At 43.2% G+C, this 22,744-nt stretch overlaps 1 pseudogene; it reads right to left on the minus strand.

Moving 5' to 3' along the window:
- Positions 1 to 7,896: 7,896 nt before the first annotated feature.
- Positions 7,897 to 22,701, minus strand: LOC149749001 (nucleophosmin pseudogene; annotated as a pseudogene).
- Positions 22,702 to 22,744: the final 43 nt, after the last annotated feature.

Here is a 22,744-nt window from a genome sequence, read left to right on the forward strand (position 1 = left end):
CAGGACATGGAAGCAACCTAAATATCCATCAACAGAGGAATGGATAAAGAAGATGTGGTACATATACACAATGGAATATTACTCAACCATAAAAAGGAACGAATTTTTGTCATTTGCAGAGACGTAGATGGACCTAGAGACTGTCATACAGAGTGAAGTAAGTCAGAAAGAGAAAAACAAATATCATATATTAACGCATATATGTGGAATCTAGAAAAAAGGTATAGATTATCTTATTTGCAAAGCAGAAATAGAGACACAGACATAGAGAACAAACATATGGATACCAAGGGGGAAAGGGCAGGGGTGGGATGAATTGGGAGATTGTGATTGACATATATACACTCGTATGTGTAAAATAGATAACTAATGACAACGTACTGTATAGCACAGGGAACTCTACTCGGTGCTCTGTGGTGACCTAAATGGGAAGGAAATCCAAAAAAGAGGGGATATATGTATACATATGGCTGATTCACTTTGCTGTACAGCAGAAACTGACACAGCAGTGCAAAGCAACTATACTCCAATAAATATATATATATATAGAACAAAAGTTGGCAGAATTAAAATACACCATCAGAACCCTCCTACACTGTTGGTGGGAATGTCAGTTGGTGCAGTCACTGTGGAAAACAGTATGGCGGTTCCTCAGAAAACTAAAAATAGAATTACCCTATGATCCAGCAATCCCACTCCTGGGTATATATCCAGACAAAACTATAATTTGAAAAGATACATGTACTCCAATGTTCATAGCAGCACTATTCACAATAGCCAAGACATGAAAACAACCTAAATGTCCATCGACAGATGAATGGATGAAGAAGATGTAGTGTATATATATATATATATATATACACACACACACACACACACACACAACGGAACATTTCTCAGCCATAAAAAACAATGAAATGATGCTGTTTGAAGCAACACGGATGCAACTAGAGGTTATCATACTAAGCAAAGTAAGTCAGGAAGAGAAAGACAAATACCATATGATATCATGTATATGTGGAATCTAAAAGATGACACAAGTGAAACTATCTATGAAACAAACAGAATCAGGGACATAGAGAATAGACTGGTGATTGCCAAGGGGGAGGGGGTGAGAGAGGGTTGGATAGGGAGTTTGGAATTAGCAGATGCAAACTTGTTTATATAGAATGGAAAAACAACACTGTCCTATTGTATAGCACAGGGAACTATACTCAATATCCTGTGATAACCCATAATGGAAAAGAATATGGAAAAGAATGTGTATGTATATATAGATAGATAGATGTATAACTGAGTCACTTTGCTGTACAGCAGTAATTAACACAGCATTGTAATTCAACTATACTGCAATAATAAATAAATAAATAATAAAATAAAATACACCATCACAGTAAACACATCTCTCTCAATAATAATAGATCAAACAAACAAAAATATCAATAAGCATAGGGAATATTTGAACAGCTCAATTAACAAGCCTAACGTCATTCAAGGAATAGGGAACCCAACAATAGAAGAAAACATTTTTGTTAGCACACATGGAACATCTATAAGTATTGACCAGGTGCTAACCCATAAAACAAGCCTCAAAAGATTGGTGTCAGACCGTAACCTCTGACCATGCACTTAAGTTAACAATAACAACAACAACAAAAATAACTAAAGATAAAAAAAAAGAAAACTAAAGAACCCTACATGTTTGGAAAATTTAAAACAATTCTAAACAACTCAAAGAAGAAGTCTTAATAGAAATAGTAAGATATTTAAGATCAAACCATAAATAAAATATGGCATATCAAACCTGAGGGAGAGAGCTAAAGTGCTATTTAGAGGGAAAATTATAGCCTTAATATTTACCTTAAAAAGAACATTTTCAAAATTAATTAGCTAAGCAATCTAACATAAGAAATTAGAAATCATAAAATAATAAATCCAAAGAAAGGAGAAGATAATAAAGATAAGAGAAAGAATTAATAAAATATAAAAATACAATATAGAGATATCAACAAAGTAAAATCTGTATTTTTGAAAAGCTTAATAAAATAGACAAACTCCTGATGAGATTAATCAAAAGGGAAAGAGATTGAGAGAGAAGGCTCAAATAAATACAATTAATTATGGAAAAAGAGGACATAAACATAGATGCAGCACATCCTGCCATTGTACACCAGAAGATATGTACAAGAATTTTCACAACAGTGTGTTCGTCAATTGTAAATAGCTGAAAAAAACCCCACAAATGTCTATCAACATCAGAGTGCATAAATAAATTGTGGTCTTTTCATACAATGCAATACTACTTGTGAAATTTCACTACAAGTGAAAATGAATGAACTACAGCTACAAACATCAACATGGGTGAATCTCAAAAACAAAATATTTAACATAAAAAAAGAAAAGTCACAGAGGAATATATGCCTTATTATTTCAGTCATAGAAAGTGCTAAATGGATGAGACTAAACAATACCTTTCTTGTTTAGGGATCTATACATATAGGAGTGATATTAGAAATATTTGCTGACTATTCAGCCAGGCACCAACCAATCAGAGTGGGTGCCCAGCCAACCAAAACAGACACCAGCTGTAAACAATGGGAAATACTGTACCTGAGCAACTGGCTGAATGTCAGTCCTCTATACCATCACGTTGTAACTAAAGAAATACACGGGGATGATTAGCACAAAATTATGTTAGTGATTATCCCGGGCGGGGAGGAATTAGGAAGCAAAAGGGGAGAGGAACCTAAGGGGTCTGTTCTGATCTCTTAGGCTGGGTGGTGGCTTCAAGGATGCTCATTTGATGATGACGATGATGTGTAGTGCATCACTTCCTTCTTTTATATGGATGATATATTTCGCCAAAAACAGTTTTTAAAGATGACTGGACTTGGGTTCAGAAGTCTTAGATCCACATCTATATAAATTTCTCACTAACTGAAGCTCAGAGAGATTGTGATCTAACCACCTTCGGTAACAGCCTCAAAACTAGCCTCCTGACTTCTAGTCGAGTGCTCATTCCTCTACACCCAGTTCCATGGCAGAGCTTCCTTTAAGTTCCATTCTCTTGAGCATTAATGGTTTGTTAAATGTTACACGTAAAAGTTCTTGAACCCAGGGCTGCCAGGATATGCAACTCCAGGGTCACCATGCACACAGTAAGATACTGTCAGCACACATCTTAGATGTCTGCTTTCACCCCCAGAACGTCCCCTTCACAGCACCCTGACATCCAGACCAACTAACCATGCCTCTGACATAGCCAAGAAGGAGCAGAGTAGGGAGACTCTCGTCTACAATGGGTTCTCGAGTCAGCATGTCCACCCCATTCCTTCCACCCTTTGCCATTAGACAAATGGCAAAACCAAGAAAGGAGAAAGGACCTACTCAAGATTACCCAACAGGTCAGGGGCAGTACAGGACTCTGAGCTGCCTGCACTAGGCTGGCAGCAGTGGGGCCCATCCACCTACCTTCCACGGAAGCAACCCAGGTAATTAGTACTGATGCTAATGCCCCACTCTGGAGTTCCTGACACCTCGTCTTGGATCTAGGCCCTTTCAAAAGGAGCATTTCAAATAGGAGCCATCAACACTTACAGAGGGTGGGTCTTAATCCATAGAGGATCATTAGCTTCACCCAAGTGATGGGACATCCATCAGCACCTCCCATTCTTCCACCAATTATCTATCTACTAATTATCTGAGATTAAGAATTGACACGGAGCGACATGGTCATTAACCACATATTTGCATGGCTCATTCATGTTAGTGGGGCTGCTCAGTCTCACCGAGTCTAATTGGACACGCCCACAACGCTGCACAACACATTTACATCTGCTCGGCTGTCAGCAGCCAATAAAGGATGGCAGGATGTGCTTACTTGCAAAGGGACTTGGCTCTTGGCAAAATCTTTTTGCAGGCAAGCTGGATGTCTTGGCTTTCTGGCAGCGAGGCTTAACTCAGAGCACGCAGACTGAGGCTCTGAGGCTTAACTCAGAGCACGCATTCGATATTCGTTAGCTCAAGCACTGTAGCAAGCACAGCACTGACTCCAGGAAATTTTACAAAGGTGAAGGAGACACTGTTCCTACTACCTCGGAGGTTTACCACCAGTCAAGGAAACACATGTAAGCAGACAGAGCTAAGGGCCCTGAGAGAGGGAAAAGCAGCATGCCATGGGAATGCAAGCCCAGGAGAGATGTTTGGCCTGAGAAATCAAGGCAGGCCTCGCAGAGATGGCACTTGCAGCATAGGGACAGATAGAGAGAGGAATTCCAGGCTGAAGGAACTATCAAAGCAAGGGCACAGAGACGTGCAAGGAAGACGGGGCGTGACCTAGTGTAGATGGCACACATGTCATAGACGGGAAGGAGATGCCCTGGGTCATACCACAGAGAACACTGAATGTACTGCCAGGGTTTGGAAATGTTTCTGCTGGTTATGAGGAACATGGAAAGAATTTTGTTTTGGTGTGTAGGTGGGTGGGAGGGTGTTAGTAAACTTTTTATTGAAGGATGGCATACATATAGAAAAGTGTAAACATTTTCACTAACTGACCACACCTATGTAAATAGCACCCAGCTAAAGAAAGAAATCATTACTAAAAACTCCAGAAATCCCTTTTGGCCCCCTTTCAGGAACTACCCAATCACAAGAGAAAGCACTATCCTGATTTTAACACCATAAATTATTTTCCCCTATTTTCTTGCATTTGGCTTCTTTCACTCAAAGCAATGTTTTCAAGACTCATCCATGTTGCTATACATAAAAGTAGTTTGTTAGTTATCTTTATGTTAATATCCCATTGTATGAAGGTATCACAATTATTAATGGGCAACATTTAGTTTCCAGTTTGGGGCTATAAACCTTCTTGCACATGACTTCTGGTGCTTTTATGGGTGCTTTTATCCATCTGTTGTGTACCTATCTAGGAGTGGAATTGTTGGGTCATAGGGTATGCATACATCACTTGAATAGACAGTGCTAGTTTTCTAAAGTTGTTTTGTCCATTTACAGACCCACCTAACATAGAGTGTGGTGCTTAGAAAAGAGGGAGCTGGGACAAAGGGACCAGCCACGAGGCCACGCAATAAAGCCCAGGAAAGAGATAATGAAATCAGTGGCAACAGAACTGGAATAAAAAAGGCTGATAAAAAGAGGCACTGTAGGGCGGAACACATAGGCTGTGGACACAAGGCAGAAGTGGACTTGAGAGGGAAGTGGAGGAAGGTTCCTGTATGGGGTGGCTGGCTCGGTGAGGGTTGTCAGGTTTGAAGGTAGGAGGAGACATCTTAGTTTGGGACACATCGAGTTTAAGATGTAGGACAGACGATATGAAGATGTCCAATAAATTGCTGGTTACGTGAGTCTGTTCGCTAAGGGATGAGGTCAAGGCTGGAGACACAGCATTAGGATTTATCATCACAGAGGCAGGGGTTGAAGCCAGGTGTGGCTGAGGTTTCCCAGGGGCGTTGTGTGGAATCAAGGAGAGGAGGGCTGAAGACCAGCCGCCCACCTTGACGGGATGAACGGAGGAAGAGGAACGAGAGACAACATTGCTTTGGTCTGAAACGCTCGCAGGGGCTGTGAGGCGTGAGTCAGGCCCTTGGAGCCCAAGCAGCAGCCTGGGGTCCATCTCACCAGCCACGTTTTCTACTCAATGAACTTGCATCACTAACCTCAAAGCTGCATTGCAAAATCTGCATCAGACTGCGTACCTCTGGCAGCATCCTAGGGACAATGGGCACCAGAGACTCATAGCATCTTGGGGGCTGGGAGTCCTCTTCCCCACCTCCACACATCTCTGCCAAGATGGTATCCAGCACCCCAGGCAGGGAACTCAAACTCCCCATGGCGGCCCATTCCACTGTTGAGCAAGTGAGGCTACAAGAAAACCTTTCCTTACAAATGCAGTCTCACGATGTTAGAAGTCAAAGGAAGAGAAAAAATCGACCCTCCAATGGTGATGACCCTGGATAGAGTAAGATGCTAGGCCTCTGCATTCTGGAAAATCTGATTCTATTAACGTAGCCACGAGCATCTTCCTGTTGGGGTCATGGCACTTGACCCCTCACAGGAAGCGGCAGTGACTTCACTACCGTTCGCACCCTGGCTGGGGACGTGCTCATCTGCTGCAGGCATTCCTCTGGCTTCATCAAGCAGCGAGTCCTGCCCTGGAATGTGGCCAGGCTCTCAGGACTGAGGCAGTGCATGCCACGGCACAGATCCACCAGGCTGGACACGCGGAAAGAACGAGCAGCGGCTGGCTGAGAGCAAGCCCACTGCTAGTAAGGCGGGCACGATGCCATGAGATTCAACGTCTTTTTCTAAATATTTACCTGCACCCGCCCTTTGTGGATCTCTGGAGAAATAGAAGGAAGACAGATATGATTAAGAAATGGCTCGCCCCCACGCCCCGCCTTGAGGAGATTTGTGAAAGAAACGGGCATACAAGAAGGAAAGGTAGTAGCTGAAACTTTTTTTTTTTTTGGCTTTGTTTTTAGCAATTTCCAAAACACCCACCTACGTAGCCTCTGCATGATCTGAAATATGGAGGTTTGATATCTGGGAAAGGCATCAGAGGAAAACTGCCCTTGAGCCTCAATAGAAAGGGTCTCATCAGCCACTATTAACAATTGACATAGCATGAAACTCCAAAGTGTTAATCCTTGGATACGTGTTTGCCAACTGAAAAGACATACATCACGTTCTCTGGACTACAAGCCATCCATTCCATTAGACCTCAGACTGAGGACTCTTAGGAATTTTCCAAAATTTGCAGACTTCGGAAGTAGTTAGCTTCTATCCAAGATGACAGAACAAGATGAGCTTTCTGGTTCTACAGAATCCTTTTTCTTTCCCTTTGCTTTACCACTCATCTTGCCTATTATTGTACACTGACACCCTCTATTTTCTCAAGATGATTCCCATTATCTTCATCCTATTACTTTTGACCCCCTATGGTCATGAGACTTGCCCAATCCATAGGCATGGAATCCCACCAAGCACAGCATATGACCAGTAAACAAGGTATGGGAATAGCCCATGGTCGTGGGATGCACAGCTTGATATCACATAATGCACCTGGAGGCGGCCAGCCTCACAGAATGCTGAAATGCCCTTCTAAAGGCACAACCAATGTACTAGGCACTCTGTAAGAATAGAGTGCCATTCTTCAGGATGCAGTGCATTTGTTAAATCAGAGACCCCCTATAGGTGCGTGTGCCCCAGCAGGAAGGATAGATGGCCTGGGAACCAAGGGGTGGAAGCAGCAGTGGCCCCACTAACCGTCAGTCCCAATGTCCACTGTATAACTTTGTGCTTCCCATCTCTGCACCTCTGGCCTCTGCAGGGTCACACCTGCTCAATCTCATATGAATCCACCAGTATGGGAATATATACTATGGCTTATCAGTTGGACTTCTTGACTGGAACTTACTTGTTTTATAGAAAATTGGTTGATTTTCTCAACTTCTTGATTGTTGTGGTGGTTTCACTGGTATATTTATATGTCAAAACTCACCAAATTGTACATTTTAAACAACTGTACCTCAGTAAAGCTGTAAAAAAATAGAAAATTTGAAAAGTTACATGAAATGCCTGATCTCAAATGAAAAAAATACTGAGATTTCAATAAAGAGTTTGGTAGAAATGTAAAAAGTAGATAGAAAAATCAAGAAATCCTTCATAGAAGTAACCATAGGCATGATTCAAAATTAATAAAGTATATTTTCATAAATAACTCCAACTGCTCTCTTTAAAAGTTGGAACAGCTTAAAGAGAAGGCCTCTCCTACTCTTCAAACTAGGATGGGTTTGAATGTGCAGGTTGGGGCAGGGCTTTAGGAGAGGGGAATTGCTCTGTGTAATAAAGGAGAAGCATTATAATGCTGGGGAAAGGGGAGGTGCCTGGGAGAGAGGAGAGAGGAACCAGGACCAGCAGGGTGGGACACTGCAGGGGTGAATTAGGGTGAGTTGAGAGCCCTTAGGGGCAGAGCAACACAAAAGGGACTTCGAGAGGAAAGGAATTAATCAGAGAGGATTTTTAAGTTGTTTACCATGGTGTATGCCATGGGCCTCTCTCCCTTGGGTCACTCCCACACTATCTTTTAAAAAGGCTGCATTGCTCACTAATTCTTTTATATGAAAATGGATTTTTCGGGAAATGTTGAAGGGGACAGGGGTGAGTTGTATGTCTGTGTTGATGCAGGGCAAAAACAGATTATGCGGAGAAGCTGGAGTTAAAGACTTCAGCGTAAATCCCTGGAAATGAACAAAAAATTACAGGAGAACTTCAGAGTTTCAAAAGCTGTGGAACTGGTGAGATTCAAGTTGAGATCTCCCAGGGGTAAAGAAGGACCCAGTTAATATCTAGGTTTTAGGTGGAAGAAACAGGAAATATCATAAGATATATATGTGATATGATGAAAAGATGGAGTAGAGAATAAAAAAGGCCCAGAGAAGGGTAGAAGGATTTAGAAAGTGTTGAGGGACCTGCTAGGCTAAGAGGCTATAGTCCACCTACACTCTTTGTCCCCCCAGCCCCCCCACCACCACCCTAGAGAAACTGAAGATGAGCCCCCAGCGGTAACTGAGTTTTATATTTTTCCTGCCCCTCTTCCCAGTTTTCTAAATTATGTTGGCCCAGAGAGACAACTGAGATGGGAACTCTGAGGAAAGAAGAGAATATCATCTTTGTGGGCAGGGAGGGGCTAGAGTATAGCATCTAGGGACTTTATCCAATACCCACAGACCATCTGTTTGGTGTTGTAGCGAGGTCTGGGAAAAAAAAAAAAACCCAATCACGCAATTCAGGAGCCATGGATTGGATTATTAAGAGAGTTCAGAAAAACTGACGAAGAATGGAGTCCTCAACACTGGTTCATCGGTCATTGCCCAGCCCCACCCCCCATCCAGGTGTCTTGGCGAAGCCGTTCCTCTGTGTTAGGGCTGATCTGAATAGCAATGCTGACCTTCTGAAAGCTTCTAATCAGATGCTGGAGCCCCAGTGCTGTCCTCAGGGAGCAGAACCTCACCTTCTGGAGCAAATCCTACCTGAGATTTTGTCCCCTTCCTCAGGAGAGGTCAGTCTACTAACTGAAGAAAATCAACTGTGGATCCCACACAGAAGACCTTTCTGCAAGGTTTTCAAGAAAATAATATTTTTATCCACTTTATAAATGAATAAAAGAGAAGTAAATTAGAACTCTGTTAATGCAAAGTAGAAAGATTTATTCGTGAATTATGATCTGCTTAAAGAGAGGAGAATAAGAATTGAGGCCAAGCCCCTCATTCCTTTTTTGTTTTGCAGCATCAGTGCAGGGAAGAAGAGGAGCAAAGAGGGAGCATTTTGTGGGTAAGGTTCTGCCTATCCAGTCCAGAGCTCTCAAGGGTTAACCTTAATCTCTCCTTTCCGTAAGACCCAGGTCCACATCCACAGTCTCTAAGGATGTCAGCTGCTAGAGCTCATCACTCTTAGAAAACAAAGCTCTCAGCAGGGAGAGTCATAGGAAGGAGTCAGAACCAAGAACACTTCTCCAGTTCCCTGCTAGGTCCATCCCTGGGAATGGAAGAATGGTGGAGCGGGCCTGTGGGTCTTGACCACTAGGTGGCAGTGTGAGACACGGTGGAATGGGTATCTGGAGGCAGACCTTTTGGGTCCTGTTTTGGGACAAATTGTTTAATTTTCCTAAGGCTCAGATTCCTCATTGAGATACACTTGACTTTCATCCCTCACAGTGTGGTTATGAGGATCAGATGGGATAAAGTATAAAATGCTATTCCATCCCTGAGCCTGTCTATTGTTGTCACTGACTGTTTGACCTTGTACAATAATGCTTGGGGCTCTTGGAGTCTAGTCTCCCAAAAGCCTCCCCCAGAGGACAGTTTTGCTCAGCCTCCTATAAGATCCTTTGCTCCTACCTTCACCGCATGTGACCAAATCTCCTTCTTTCCCAGCTTGGAGAGTTTGCCAGAAAGGAGCACACGTGACATGGGACCTGTTGACTCTTTGGAAAAGCAGGTATTGATGAAGCTCTTCTACTTCTTTCCTTCCCCCTCTTCCTAGCATGGCCTCTGTGACTGCAGGGCCCCCGTGCAGCCGAGGTTGACATGAGAGGGTAATCCTATAGGGAAGGGAAGTTGAAAGAAGCACCCTCCTTGAAGAAAAAAAGAAGCATCTTGAAGTCAGTGATGTAGGGAACGTGACTCCTGCCAGGCCTGCTGGGCCCTCCTATCCTCATTCTGCTCCCAGCTGCAGCATACATCCTGTCTTTTGCAGCCATCTGGACAAGCTTCTTGATGATAACAGTTTGCGGCAAGATCCCTGCTGTGAGGATCATGATAGAGTGACTGTAGAAGCTGATCTTCTGATGTCTGGGGAGGTTGGGAAGCTGCTGCTTCCTCTGTGTCCTTTTGCCTTCCACAGCTCCTCCGCCTGAGTGCTCCCCTCCCTCAGAGTCCTGTCTCTGGTGGACTTGGCAAGCAGGTGCACTGAGGAGGTAGCTTCTCTTCCTCAGCCCTGATCTGCAGGAGCTCCAGGAGATACAAGTCACAAAAAGAGTGCATTTCCAAATTATGGAGCAGAGAGAAAAGGAGGAGGGACACTTCCTAAGCAACTGAGGCAGACTACCAATGAAATCTTCTAGAACTTTTTTTTAACTTTATTAAAATACTGAGTTTACTTCACATGTATATTTTTATCTCCCCACCATTTTCATTTGTCTGACCACCACTACTACTATGTCCTATCATAACATTCTAGACATACTTAAAACCAAGCAAAGGGTGGAGTTCCATCTTTAAAAACTAAACATGCATTTTGGACAACACATTCTTGGCAATGGAACCTGGACAATATTTATCAGACATGGTAGGGAAAGTTCTCACTCTTCATTATAAAAAGGACAGCCAGATATCAACTATTTTCTTTCTCTATCTATCTATCTATCTATCTATTATCATCTATTTTTGGCTGCGTTGGGTCTTTGTTGCTGTGTGCGGGCTTTCTCTAGTTGTCGTGAGCATGGGCTACTCTTCATTGCGGAGCATGGGTTTCTCATTGTGGTGGCTTCTCTTGTTGCAGAGCATGGGCTCTAGGTGCGTGGGCTTCAGTAGTCGAGGCACGCAGGCTCAGTAGTTGTGGCTCGTGGGCTCTAGAGCACGAGCTCAATAGTTGTGGCGCATGGGCTTAGTTGCTCCACGGCATGTAGGATCTTCACGGACCAGGGCTTGAACCCGTGTCCCCTGCATTGGCAGGCGGATTCTTAACCACTGTACCACTAGGGAAGTCCCTAAACTATTTTCTTAAAGAGACTTCCTCCACTGCCAGAGATCTTGAATAGCCTTCCAGAAACAATTCTTCACTTAACTGATGAACTTGGCTTCCACTCTGGGAAGGGAACCACCTTTTTCTATACTTGCTTGCATTTTTACTTTAATGTCTTCTACAGAGCTAGGTCCTTTCTGTGTTTTAGCAGTCTTTTCCTGTGTTTTGAAGGATTCTTGACCTTTTGATCTTGGTGTTGATGGTTTTGAGTCCTTTCCATTCTGGTTTGATTTTTGTGCACTTTTGGCTGGCGTATCTTGTACAGATTACTGGAGCTTTTTCTTCAGCTTCCTCATCGTCAAAGTCATCATCGTCATCGGCATCATCATCGTCATCTTCATCAGCAGCAAGTTTTACTTTTTTCCGTGGAAACTTGCTACCACTTCCAGGGGCAGAACACTTTCCAGATATACTTAGGAGTGTCACATCCTCCTCCTCTTCATCTTCTCACTCTGCAGCTTCCTCCACAGCTACTAAATGCTGTCCACTAATAATGCACAGGCCCTGAACCACACTTCAACCATCAGACCACAGGTGGTGTTATTTCAAAGCCCCCAAGGGAAACCATTGGCTGTACAGACATCTTTGAAGTTGCCAGTGTTACCTGAATTGGACTGCCTTCATAATTCATCGCCTCTGCTCCAACAATGTGCAATTCATCCTTTGCACCAGCCCCTAAACTGAGGGTTCTTAAAGATAACTGGTGCTCATTTTCATCATTATCCACCTTAAAGTGATAATCTTTGTCGGCCTTTAGTTCACAAACGAAAAGATAGTTCTGGGACCTCAGGGGACTCATGTCCATGTCCATCGAATCTTCCATGGGTTGGTGGCATGCACTTAGGTGGGAGAGAAAGCGGACGGAGGTAAACGACTACTGTTCTGGAGAACAGCCGCGAAGGATGGAATCATACCAGGGCTGGGGCTACTTTAGTCTCTTGCAGACACACAGGACACCACAGGCTCCCAAGCCTTGTGGAGCATCATAGACAAACCAGAGCAGCTGCAGTCCTCGGCAGTTCCCAAACCCCAAAACTTGAAGGGACTCTTTGCAGAAGTGGAGCCAGCTCTTCCAGGGTGTTCCCTCTCTGCATAGTGAGTCCCTGGGGCTACTGTCCAGGTCTTGGGTGGCTGACCCCCACTAGTGTCTCCCTTTGCCTTATTCAGTGGATTCCCTAATGGGCCCAGTCCATATTCAGGCTAAAATATCCCCATTGCAGCCCCAGCCCCAGCCCCCTCTGATCTTGAACCCTGCCCCAATCCCAGCCCCTAACTCAGGCCCACCTTCAACCTCTCTCCTATTCTGTCACCCCAGATAGGGCCTGTGGAGTGTCCTTCTCTGAGCCCCAGGATGAAGTGCAGTCTCTCATCCCAAAAGAAATTCAACCCCGAGACTGGCACTTATTCTAGAAGCAGCTGGAACTCTTTCCAGTCCAAAGAGCTCAGGAAACCTTTCATCCTCTAGCTCCCAACGTTCCTCAGTGCAACATGGCCTCTCTGTCCTAAGTACCAGGCTCCATCCTTGCTAGAGAATTTCCTATTATCAATGAGATCTGGCGGCAGCTGGAGCACCACCTTTGAAAGAGCTTCATCCAACACTGGGCCCACCTGGCACAGATACAGCCTCAGGGCAAACTAGCAGGGAATTCTTGGCCAAAGGGCAAACATGAACCTTCACAGCCCTCTGTGGTAGGGGCCAAAGCAGCAAGGAAGAATCTAGGCCACATGACATTGAGGCAATCAGGAAATTTCCATGTGAAGGGGCAGGCAAGGTGACCCACAAAGAGTCTGGTGCATAGCCTGAGGAAGAGCCCCCAAATAACCCAGGTATTTAGAAAGCTATCCTGGGAGGAGTCTAGGGTCTGACTCTGAGGAGACAGAAAGTGACCTGGTATGTCACTCAGGGGGCTCAACAGAAAACCTAGACCAGAGGCAACTGGAAAACACCCTAAAGATTCATTTGGACAAGAACTTGGGTAGATGTCTCCAGCAGGAGCCCTGTAGGTGTGTGTAGTTCATGGCTTGTTGCCACCTATACACTGCCCCCTCTGGGGAGTCTTATGGCCACTTGGAAACTGGAAATTCAGCACCTTCAATGAATCAGGAACACTGCCTGAATACCTCCTGGAAGCTTTCCTTCCTTGATCTAGGCATTAGACAAGCACTAGAAGCCCAGATTATATGGTTTGGGGTACAGCAAAGGTAGCGCTTACCTCTCAAGTTCCCTGAATCCATAAAACCGTTTAGCTGATAGAGACTCAATCATGGCCCCTTCCTCAGTCCACCTTCCTCTCTCAGCCACCCATGTTTCAGGGATGGCTAAGCCGAGGTTGCTTAGCTCTTTGAAAGAAACCCTTAGGCAGGTCAGGAGAGAAGCTGATGACAAAAGTTCAGTCTCCATCTTGGATAGTCCTCTCCCGGTTCCTCAGCTGTAAACAAGGAAGGCCAGACAGCCCTGAGATGTTGGTTATTGTTCACACAAGACCTTCAGTCGGAGGAGAAGAACAAACTTTTTAGCTCCTCCCACCCATCATCATGGACAAACTGTGGCAGAGTGGGAATGTATGGGGGACAAAAGTGGCAGTCCAGAGTCACTCCAAGTCAAACAATGGCAGGACATGACCCAAGGGATGAGAGTGGAGTCATGTCCCAACAGACTCTAGTCACAGAGGAGCAGTACCCCGGAGGCAGAGAACAGGGAGGAGAGGGTCTGGAGGTAAGCATCTTCTTTCCACTTTAGGAAAAGGATGTTGGAGATTAATTTAGGGATTCCTTCAAAGGCCAAAAAGTCCAGGGAAGAAGTTCAAGATGACTGCAGCTCCTGAGCCACAACTGGAAGATGTTCTGAGAGCCTGTGAGCTGGAAGATGCACAGAAACTAAATGGCTGTCTGAGCGGTCAAGGGGTCCAGTGACCAAGGAATCTCCCTCCCCCCTTGAGGAGTGTTGGTTGCCCAAGATCTGCAAAGGCCAAGCCTTAAAGAGCAGCTTGCTCATGGACTGAGGCTCATACTGGAGGTAGAGATGCAGAGCCAGCCTCAGGATTTTCCCACTGAAGTGCTCCTTGCCTCAGAGAGTCCGCCTACTCCATTTCCTTAAATCTATAAATCAATTTGAGGAGAGTTGACATCTTAATAACACCATGCCCTTCAATTCACAACATTGTAGATCTCTCCATGTACTTAGACCTTCAATTTCCCTTGGCAATGTTCTTTAATCTTCCTTGTACAGCTATATCTTGATAAATTTATCTTGATTTATCTTGATAAATTTATCTTGATAAACATATCTTGATAAATTTTATCCTATTTCATATTTTTACATGAATGCTATTTTTAAGTTTCCAATTGTTCATTGCTAATATATAGAGATAAAATTAATTTTTGTTTTTTGACCTTGTATTCCATAACTTTGTTAAACTTATTAGTTCGAGTGGCTTTTTCTGTTGACTCTTTAGGATTTTCTACATAGACATGTCACCTGTAAATAAGGAAAATTATATGTCTCCCTTTCCAATCCATGTGTTTTTTCTTTCTTTTTCTTGCCTTACTCCATTAGCTAGTACCTCCAGTACAATACTGAATAGAAATGGTACATGTAGACATCCTTGTCTTGTTCTTGATCTTAGGTTGGAAAGTATTCAGTCTTTCACCACTAAATATGATGCTGGCTGGTTTTTTTGTAGATGGCCTTTATCAGATTGAGGAAGTTCCCTTCTATTCCTGGTTTTGAGTTTGTTTGGTTTTTTTTTTTTTTTACCAGGAATGGCTATTATATTTGGTCAAATGCTTTCTCAGCATCTATTGAAATGAACATAGCGTTTTTCTTTTTCAGTTTGTAAATATGATGAATTATGTTGATTTATTTAATGTGAAACCAACTCCACATTCCTGGGATAAATCATACTTGGTCATGATATATTATCCTTTAATATGTTGTTGGATTAAACTTCCTAAAATTTTCTTTAGAATTTTTGCAAATAAGAGATATTGGTTTGTAGTTTTCTTTCTTGTAATATTTTTGTCTGGTTTTGGTATCATGGTAATGTTGTGATCATAAAATGAGGTGGAAAGTATTCCCTCCTTTTCAATATTTTAAGAGTTTATTTAGAATTATTTTTTCTTCCTTGTTTGATAGAATTCACCAGGGAAGTCATCTGCACCTGAAGTTTTCTGTGAGAGAAGGTTTTTAACTACAATTCCAATCTCTTTAATAAAGGCTCTTCAAGTTATTTACTTCTTCTTTAGTGACTTCTGGTAATTTGTATATTCATATTTTTTATTCATTTCATCTAAGTTTTTAAAATTTATTGACACAAAGTTGTTCATAATATTCCTTTTAAATATTAGTATAATTAATAGAGGTGTCACCTCTCTTCCCTGATACTATTAATTGGTTTTTTCTTTTTTTCTAATCAGTCTGAGCCAGAAGTTTATCAAGTTAATCTGAAATAACCAGCTTTTGGTTTTATTGATTTATTTAAAATTTTCTGTTTCATTGATTCCTGCTCTGGGTTTAATTTGCTCTTTTTGCTGCAATTTATTGGGATTTTAGCAAGCAACAGAAACAAATGCATGGGTTCACTCCATGTTTATCCAGAAATCAGAGATGTGATTTGAGGGGAACTCAGTTCCCCCTCAGTTCCCTGGTCAACTCAGTTTTAATTCCACTTCATGGCTCTTCCATTTGAATTTATGGAATAGCCATTTGTAGATTCTCCTAGGCTGGAAACCCTAGAGTTATTAGTGTTTAAGAATGGTGGTTCTGGGGGCTTCCCTGGTGGCTCAGTGGTTGAGAGTCCGCCTGCCGATGCAGGGGACACAGGTTCGTGTGGGGAAGATCCCACATGCTGCGGAGCGGCTGGGCCCGTGAGCCACGGCCACTGAGCCTGCGCGTCCGGAGCCTGTGCTCCACAACGGGAGAGGCCACAACAGTGAGAGGGCCATGTACCGCAAAAAAAAAAAAAAAAGAATGTTGGTTCTGGGACTTCCCTGGTGGCACAGTGGATAAGACTCCGTGCTCCCAATGCAGGGGGCCCGGGTTCAATCTCCGTCAGGGAACTAGATCCCACATGCATGCCGCAACTAACAGTTCGCATGCCACAACTAAGGAGCCTGCGAGCCACAACTAAGGAGCCTGAGAGCTGCAACTAAGGAGACCACGAGCTGCAACTAAGGAGCCCGCCTGCAGCAACGAAGACCCAGTGCAACCAATAAATAATTTTTTTTAAGTTTCAAAATCAATATAAAAAAAATGTTGGTTCTGCAGTTTGACAGACTCAGGATTTACATCCTAAGTCTTCCCCCTTTCTAACCATGAGACCTTGTAGAGTAATTTAATGTCCTTGATCCTCAGCTTCTCAACTGTATAATGGAAATAACAGTATCTTTCCTCATAATGAGATAATCCATGTTAATTAAAACTCTTAGCTCTGTACCTAACCTGAAGTGCTTAATAAATGTTAGCTATTATTTATTACTATTTTTTCATGACTTTCATCACAAAAATCCATCCTGCCCTAAAAACCCCTTTATCATTTAAGGATTTTGTCATGTTAACCCCTCCTGTTAAATAAACTCACTTTCCACTGCTCAACAGTGTGGTAGCTAAATGTACAAGCTAGCTTTTGTTTTACAGCAAATCATCCCAAAATTAGTGGCTTAAAATAAACATTTTTTTCCCCTCATGATTCTTTGTGCTGGCTGGCCATCTAGGCCCACTCAGATATAGCTGGATGATACAGGATGGCTTCACTTATATGTCTGGTGACTGGTTCAGTATCAGCTGAGACTCAGCCATGACCTCAAGCAGGCTAACTCAGGCTTGTTTGTGTGGTAGTAGGAGTCCCAAGAGGAAGAGAGGGCAAGCTCTGATGACCAAGCTCCTCCCACCTGAGGACCCAGCGGATATTCTGTGCATGGCTTCACTAATCAATCCATTTTATGTCACTTGATTTCTCCTTGCCTTGTTTGCAAGCACTTCTTACTCATGTTGTCCTCCTAGATTGAACGTATCTTTGAATGTGACCTTTTATCTTGGCAAAGACAGGATACTGGGCAAAGAACTAAGGAAGAGAAATCTCCAGCTCCGATATGAGGGGGTCCCTGAATTGAAGTCCCTGAGGTCCCTGGATAACCAGCCTAACCCCTCTGGGACTCGGTCCTGCCTTGGCTCTGCCAGTTCTCTGACCTCGACTCTTCCCCAACCCAGGCAGAGCCTGAGCCTCCAATCTGTTGACAGCCCTACTCCACCGCCAACGCAAGTTCAGCTCTGCCACCTGTGACCGTGCCAGCCTGCCCTTCTTCCTAGTCTGCCCCACCTCCATCTCAGCACAGTCCCCTGATCCAGTGGGAATAGTCGATCCCCAGCTCTGAGCCTCTCCTTTCCTGATGACTGAGCTCAGAGCTCCCATTGTGACAGTGGGTAAGGGCCAGCCCTGGGGATCCAGGGAGAGCAACCCCCAGCAGTCAAATGGCCTGTGAGCTCACTAAATGCAAGCAGACAGAGACCCAGTGGGAGGAGCTGACGAGTGAAATGATCCTGCAAGCAGAGACCCATCCCTTTGTCTAGCCTGGACGACCTGCACAGGTTTGGCAAGTACAGAGCTAAGGTGCTCTCAGCAGCTCAGCCCTCTACCAGCAACACCATCCCGCACAGGCGCCTGTCTTCTGCCTGGAGGCCCAATGCCTTATCCAAAACCCTGTCTGGGAAGAACAGAAAAAGTCGGTGCATCCTTGGGGACAAGCTGCCCAGGCCCAGCCAGTTTACCTGCTCCAAACTGGCTCAGCTCCACAGCTGATGTGTGACCTGGGTGATTTCTGTTTCTGTGATCCACATGTGATGCTCCAGGAAAATATATCTCTAACTATATTTACCAGATTTGGGGGGGGGCGCGAGGACAAAGTTACATATTTATATAAATTGAACTTATTCAAGTTAGGACATTTAACTCTCCTTATGTTCCACCTATAAAAATAACATGTGCTCATGATTAGAAAAAAAATCCACAGCATACTGAAGAGAATAAAGTGAAAAGTTCCCTTCCCCAATAAGCCCCCAGAGAACATGCCCCCACCCCCAAGCAACCATTGTTAGCATACTTGTATTTATCCTTCTAGAAGTCTTCTACATATGTATAAACATGGATTTGTATAACTTCATTTGACATGTATGAATAGAACATTATAACACATTACTATTTATGTTGTATTGATGAGTTTTCTCACATGGCTACATGACTAAATCCTTTCAAAAGGATTTAGAGAGTCCATGACTTAAAAGCATGCAATAACCCAAAAACCTATTTTATAAATAAGCTTTCCGGAACTCACAACACCTTTTCAGAGAAATAATGTTCTAAATCAGGGTCCATAAACGTCTTCTGTAAAGGGCCAGATGGTAAAATCTTCAGCTTTGCATGCCATATTCTGTCACTGGTTCAGCTTTGGGGGCTGTTTGCTTTTGTTTACAAGCTTTTAAAAATATAAAGACCAATCTTAGCTCCTAGGTGACACAAAAACAGGCTGTGGGCCAAACTTGGCCTTCAGACTATAGTCTGCTGAGCCCTGTTCTAAATAGCGGTTAGGTTCCCAGCTTAGTGCCCAGAAGCAAAATCCACCCAAAATGTTGCTAAGATACCAAATGAGTCAACATATTTTAAATGGCTTTGTAAACTATAACGTCTATACCACTGTGAAGAATTATTAGACTTCTTCAGTGTTTAGCATGTGGTGATTTTTAAAAATAAAATTAGTTAACACTGAATAAAAATGTTTTACACATCTTGAACTGCATGAAGCATTAGTGAAGAATCTGAATAGACTTCTCAAGTTATCTACAAAGTAGAAAAAGTAGGAAACCCTGCATTACATCCAACCCTACCGTTTTTGTCAGCACAACATAAACATACATCGACTCAAAGTTGATTGGTCTGTGTGGCTTGAGTTCGTAGGCCAAGTAGCACCCTCCATCAGAAAACAGAGAGGGTACCGCTGAGTTTTTGCCCCCCACCCCCTACCGTCACTGTGGGTACTGGAAAGGCTTTTCTTGTGCTTGTCACTCACAGTCACATGCACTGACCTAAACCTTGAGCCCTCTGTGAGTCCCACTTCCTGGAACCCACAGAGGCAGAGAGGGGGCAGAGAGCAGATCAGAGAGGATGCTGGAGAGTCGTTTGGTGGCTACCCAGATAAGGAACCTTATTTTTAGCAATGACCAAAAATCCCTATTATATTTCATTGAGCTTTTTTAATCCTTACAACTTGTCTCTTCTCTGTCACAGAGGTAGAACTTACCTTAATAATTTCACATCATGATTAATTCTATTTTCTTATAAAAGAAATGTAAAAAAAAAAAAGCTAAATAAATAAAAGAAATGCAGACTTACCCTGAAATATCTGGGCTGGAATCAGGAAAGAAGGTGAGAGAGAAAGGGTACTAAAGAGGATCGTGCGTGAGAAAGGGACTGAGCTGGGGACTGTGTGCATGGGCAGTGAAGGCGGTTCCTGGTACATGTGCAACCTCAGGAGGGAAAGCCGGCGGGGGGGGGCAGGTGGCAAAATGTCAGCTGGGTCCTTAAGGTGGGGCACTTTGTGACAGCTCCCTTAGTAAAACGTCCTATAACTTGCTAAAAGAAGTTCTTTTTTTAAAAAAAATTCTGTAATGATAATAAAACAAGACCTTCCATACACTGGATTTTAGGGACCCCTTGATTCTCCTGAGTCTGCTTGTCCAGCCAGGTAAGCCAGAGCAGAGTGACAGAGAAAGGGTGTTGATGACGACAGACACAATAAAAAAATGACCTAAGTTACAGACCATGGAAGAGTTTAGAAAATACTTTCCCAGGCATTATCCTTGTAACAACAACTCTGTAAGGTCACGGAGGTGGAGATGGGCTCAGTGACTCGCCCACGGGCACACAGCAAGCACAGGGCAGAGCAGAAACAGTGCTTGAACTTTCTGAGGCCAGCCTCAGTGCTCTCTACATCTCCCATGCTGCTTCCCAGGAGGTTCCAAGCAGATCTAGTGGGAATGGACATCTCTGCCCTTATTCCTCTCCCTGTTCTTCATTTAGTGATTAGATTTCCATCAGCATCACTCTAAGTGAAGCATCCTGTGCTTATGAAGCATATGGAGCTGCTTCAAATAAAGCAGCATGGTTGGCTGAGCGTCTGCACCTGCACTGGGGGAGGCAGGAGTGCCAAGCTAAGAAGGGAGCCAACTCTGGGACCAAGCGGGTGGGCTGAAATCCTCAATGCTTGGGTGACCAGCTCTGTGAGCCTGAACACGTCGCTTAACCTCTGGTCAATGTAGGGAGAGCATGTAGCCCAGTGCCCAGGATGTGCTAAAAGTTCAGCAACTGATGCACATTTCATTATTACTGAGTCCTCATCTGCCTCCTTTGGGACTGTATCATAAAAAGAAAACTACCAACAAGAGCTCGTGGGTTTAGCTAATGAGTCTACCTGGTTGTGCACAGCCTCCGCATACTGGAATAATCCATCCCCCTCCTTAAGCCAGGATACAATTTTAAAATGTAATAAATGGCACTCATCCTTCTAATCTCTTCCTATATGTGACTGACAAGTATCAGCATTTCTTGTGGAAGTGACTGTTCTGGAAAGCTGGGGCAGGTGGGCCGAAAGCCAGAATTACCTAAACAGCTTGAACTCCCGGAGTTTATCTCCAAGCTAGTGAAAATAATCAGCTATCAGGGCTCCCCAAACAGGCACCAAAAAGCAAAGGCTAAACTCTAAGGTGGATGTCATTTGTGTCCCTTTCTTTTGAAAAAGTTTCCAAGGTGAAAAGGAATAGTAGATTTACTTCAAATGATTAATCTTGCTGAGGGATGGAAGTTCGTAACCCAGAGATACACATTTCCTCACAATATGACACTTGCCTAGAGACAAAAGCTCACATGGGGGACTCAAGGATTGAGGGTGGGGTGAGGCTCAAGAACACGTTATATGAGAAACAGCTGAAGAAAACATGGAAGCCTGATCAGCTTTACCCTATGTGGCCTGGCCAGAGGGTGGAGTTATCAGAGAACAGATCTGATCTCATATAAAGAAAGAACACTTTAATAATGAGCTACACAGGGCAGGCATGAAGGGTCATCACTGAGGGGTTTAAGCAGGGAGAGAGGGCCAAACACTGGGTATAATGAAAAGACTGGTGAGCTGGCAGAGAACTAAGCTGGATTATATTTAGGATTTTAGTTTTAAAATCCTGAGAATGTATATTAAGACCCCAAACAACAGAACAGTCCTCTTGCTAGAAGGCCAGTTGGTATGGTCCTAAGAGTTATTTTTTCCATATTAAATATCAACATTTTGTGCTTCAAGACCTGACTCAGTCTCAAAGTAATTTTAAGAGAAAAGAATTCAAAATCAAAATAAAGGGTGGATTGTACCAATGTCAACTTCCTAGTTTTAACATCATACCATAGTTATGTAAGATGTTACCATGGGAAGAAGCTAGGTAAAGGGTACACGGGACCTTTGCCCTATTTTTTGCAACTTCCTATGAATCTGTAATTATCTAGAAATAAAAAGCTTTTAAAAGTCAAATTAAATATACCTCCCCAAGAGGTTCTAAGTAAACTCCAATAAAACCCAGTTTGTTTCAGGAGTGCAGTGTCATCAGCCACGAATGACTCTGTGCAAGTATCCACAGGCAGCAGGGCTCATTTCAAAACCATGACCAAGCAGCTACTAAGATCTACAGGTGCGATTAGGAAAGCCTACGTCATGTTGACAGGTGCCTAATTTGGTTACACTGATCATAAACCTTCAGTTATCTGGGATCACATCTTTAAAGTCACCTATAGGCAATACATTCTTACAACTACTTCCCGTGTGGTGCTTACACAGGAATCGTGTATGGACTTAATTACTCTATCTAACTGTAATACAACAATGTGTTTGTGTCTTCTTCCTCCACAACTATGACCTGCAACAAGAATTGCATCCTGTTCATTTCATTCTATCACCAAAACCTGACTCACAGTAGTTCTCAGTAAACAGTCATAGAATAAACAAGAAATAAACCAGTAATTAAGTTATTTTCTTGGACTTCTCAGAGTGACTTTCTTTTCTGATACAAAGGCATCCAAAGAAACCTTAGCGTCTCTAATTTTGGAATCAGGATTAAATATTACACATACGTGTGTGTGCATACGTGAGTGTATGGCAAAGTCTCTGAAACACAGGGATTTAATCTCTAAAGATCTTTATAACTACTTGGTTTTGATTTGTTAAGTTTCTTAAGATATCATAACTCAGTTTGATTTAGAATAAAACAGAGAGGTCAGGCTTTTTCAGACAAAAAAACCAACATGAATTGTTCAACACATCCCCCCAGCTTCTGCCCAGTTAGTTTTATCAAGTGCCAAGAAGAATTGACTTCTTTCAGAAAACAGTG

Source organism: Delphinapterus leucas, chromosome 6 (assembly GCF_059928025.1).
Source record: "Delphinapterus leucas isolate spDelLeu-1000000601 "Yukka" chromosome 6, BTC_Dleu_Yukka2, whole genome shotgun sequence".
Lineage (NCBI taxonomy): Eukaryota > Metazoa > Chordata > Mammalia > Artiodactyla > Monodontidae > Delphinapterus > Delphinapterus leucas.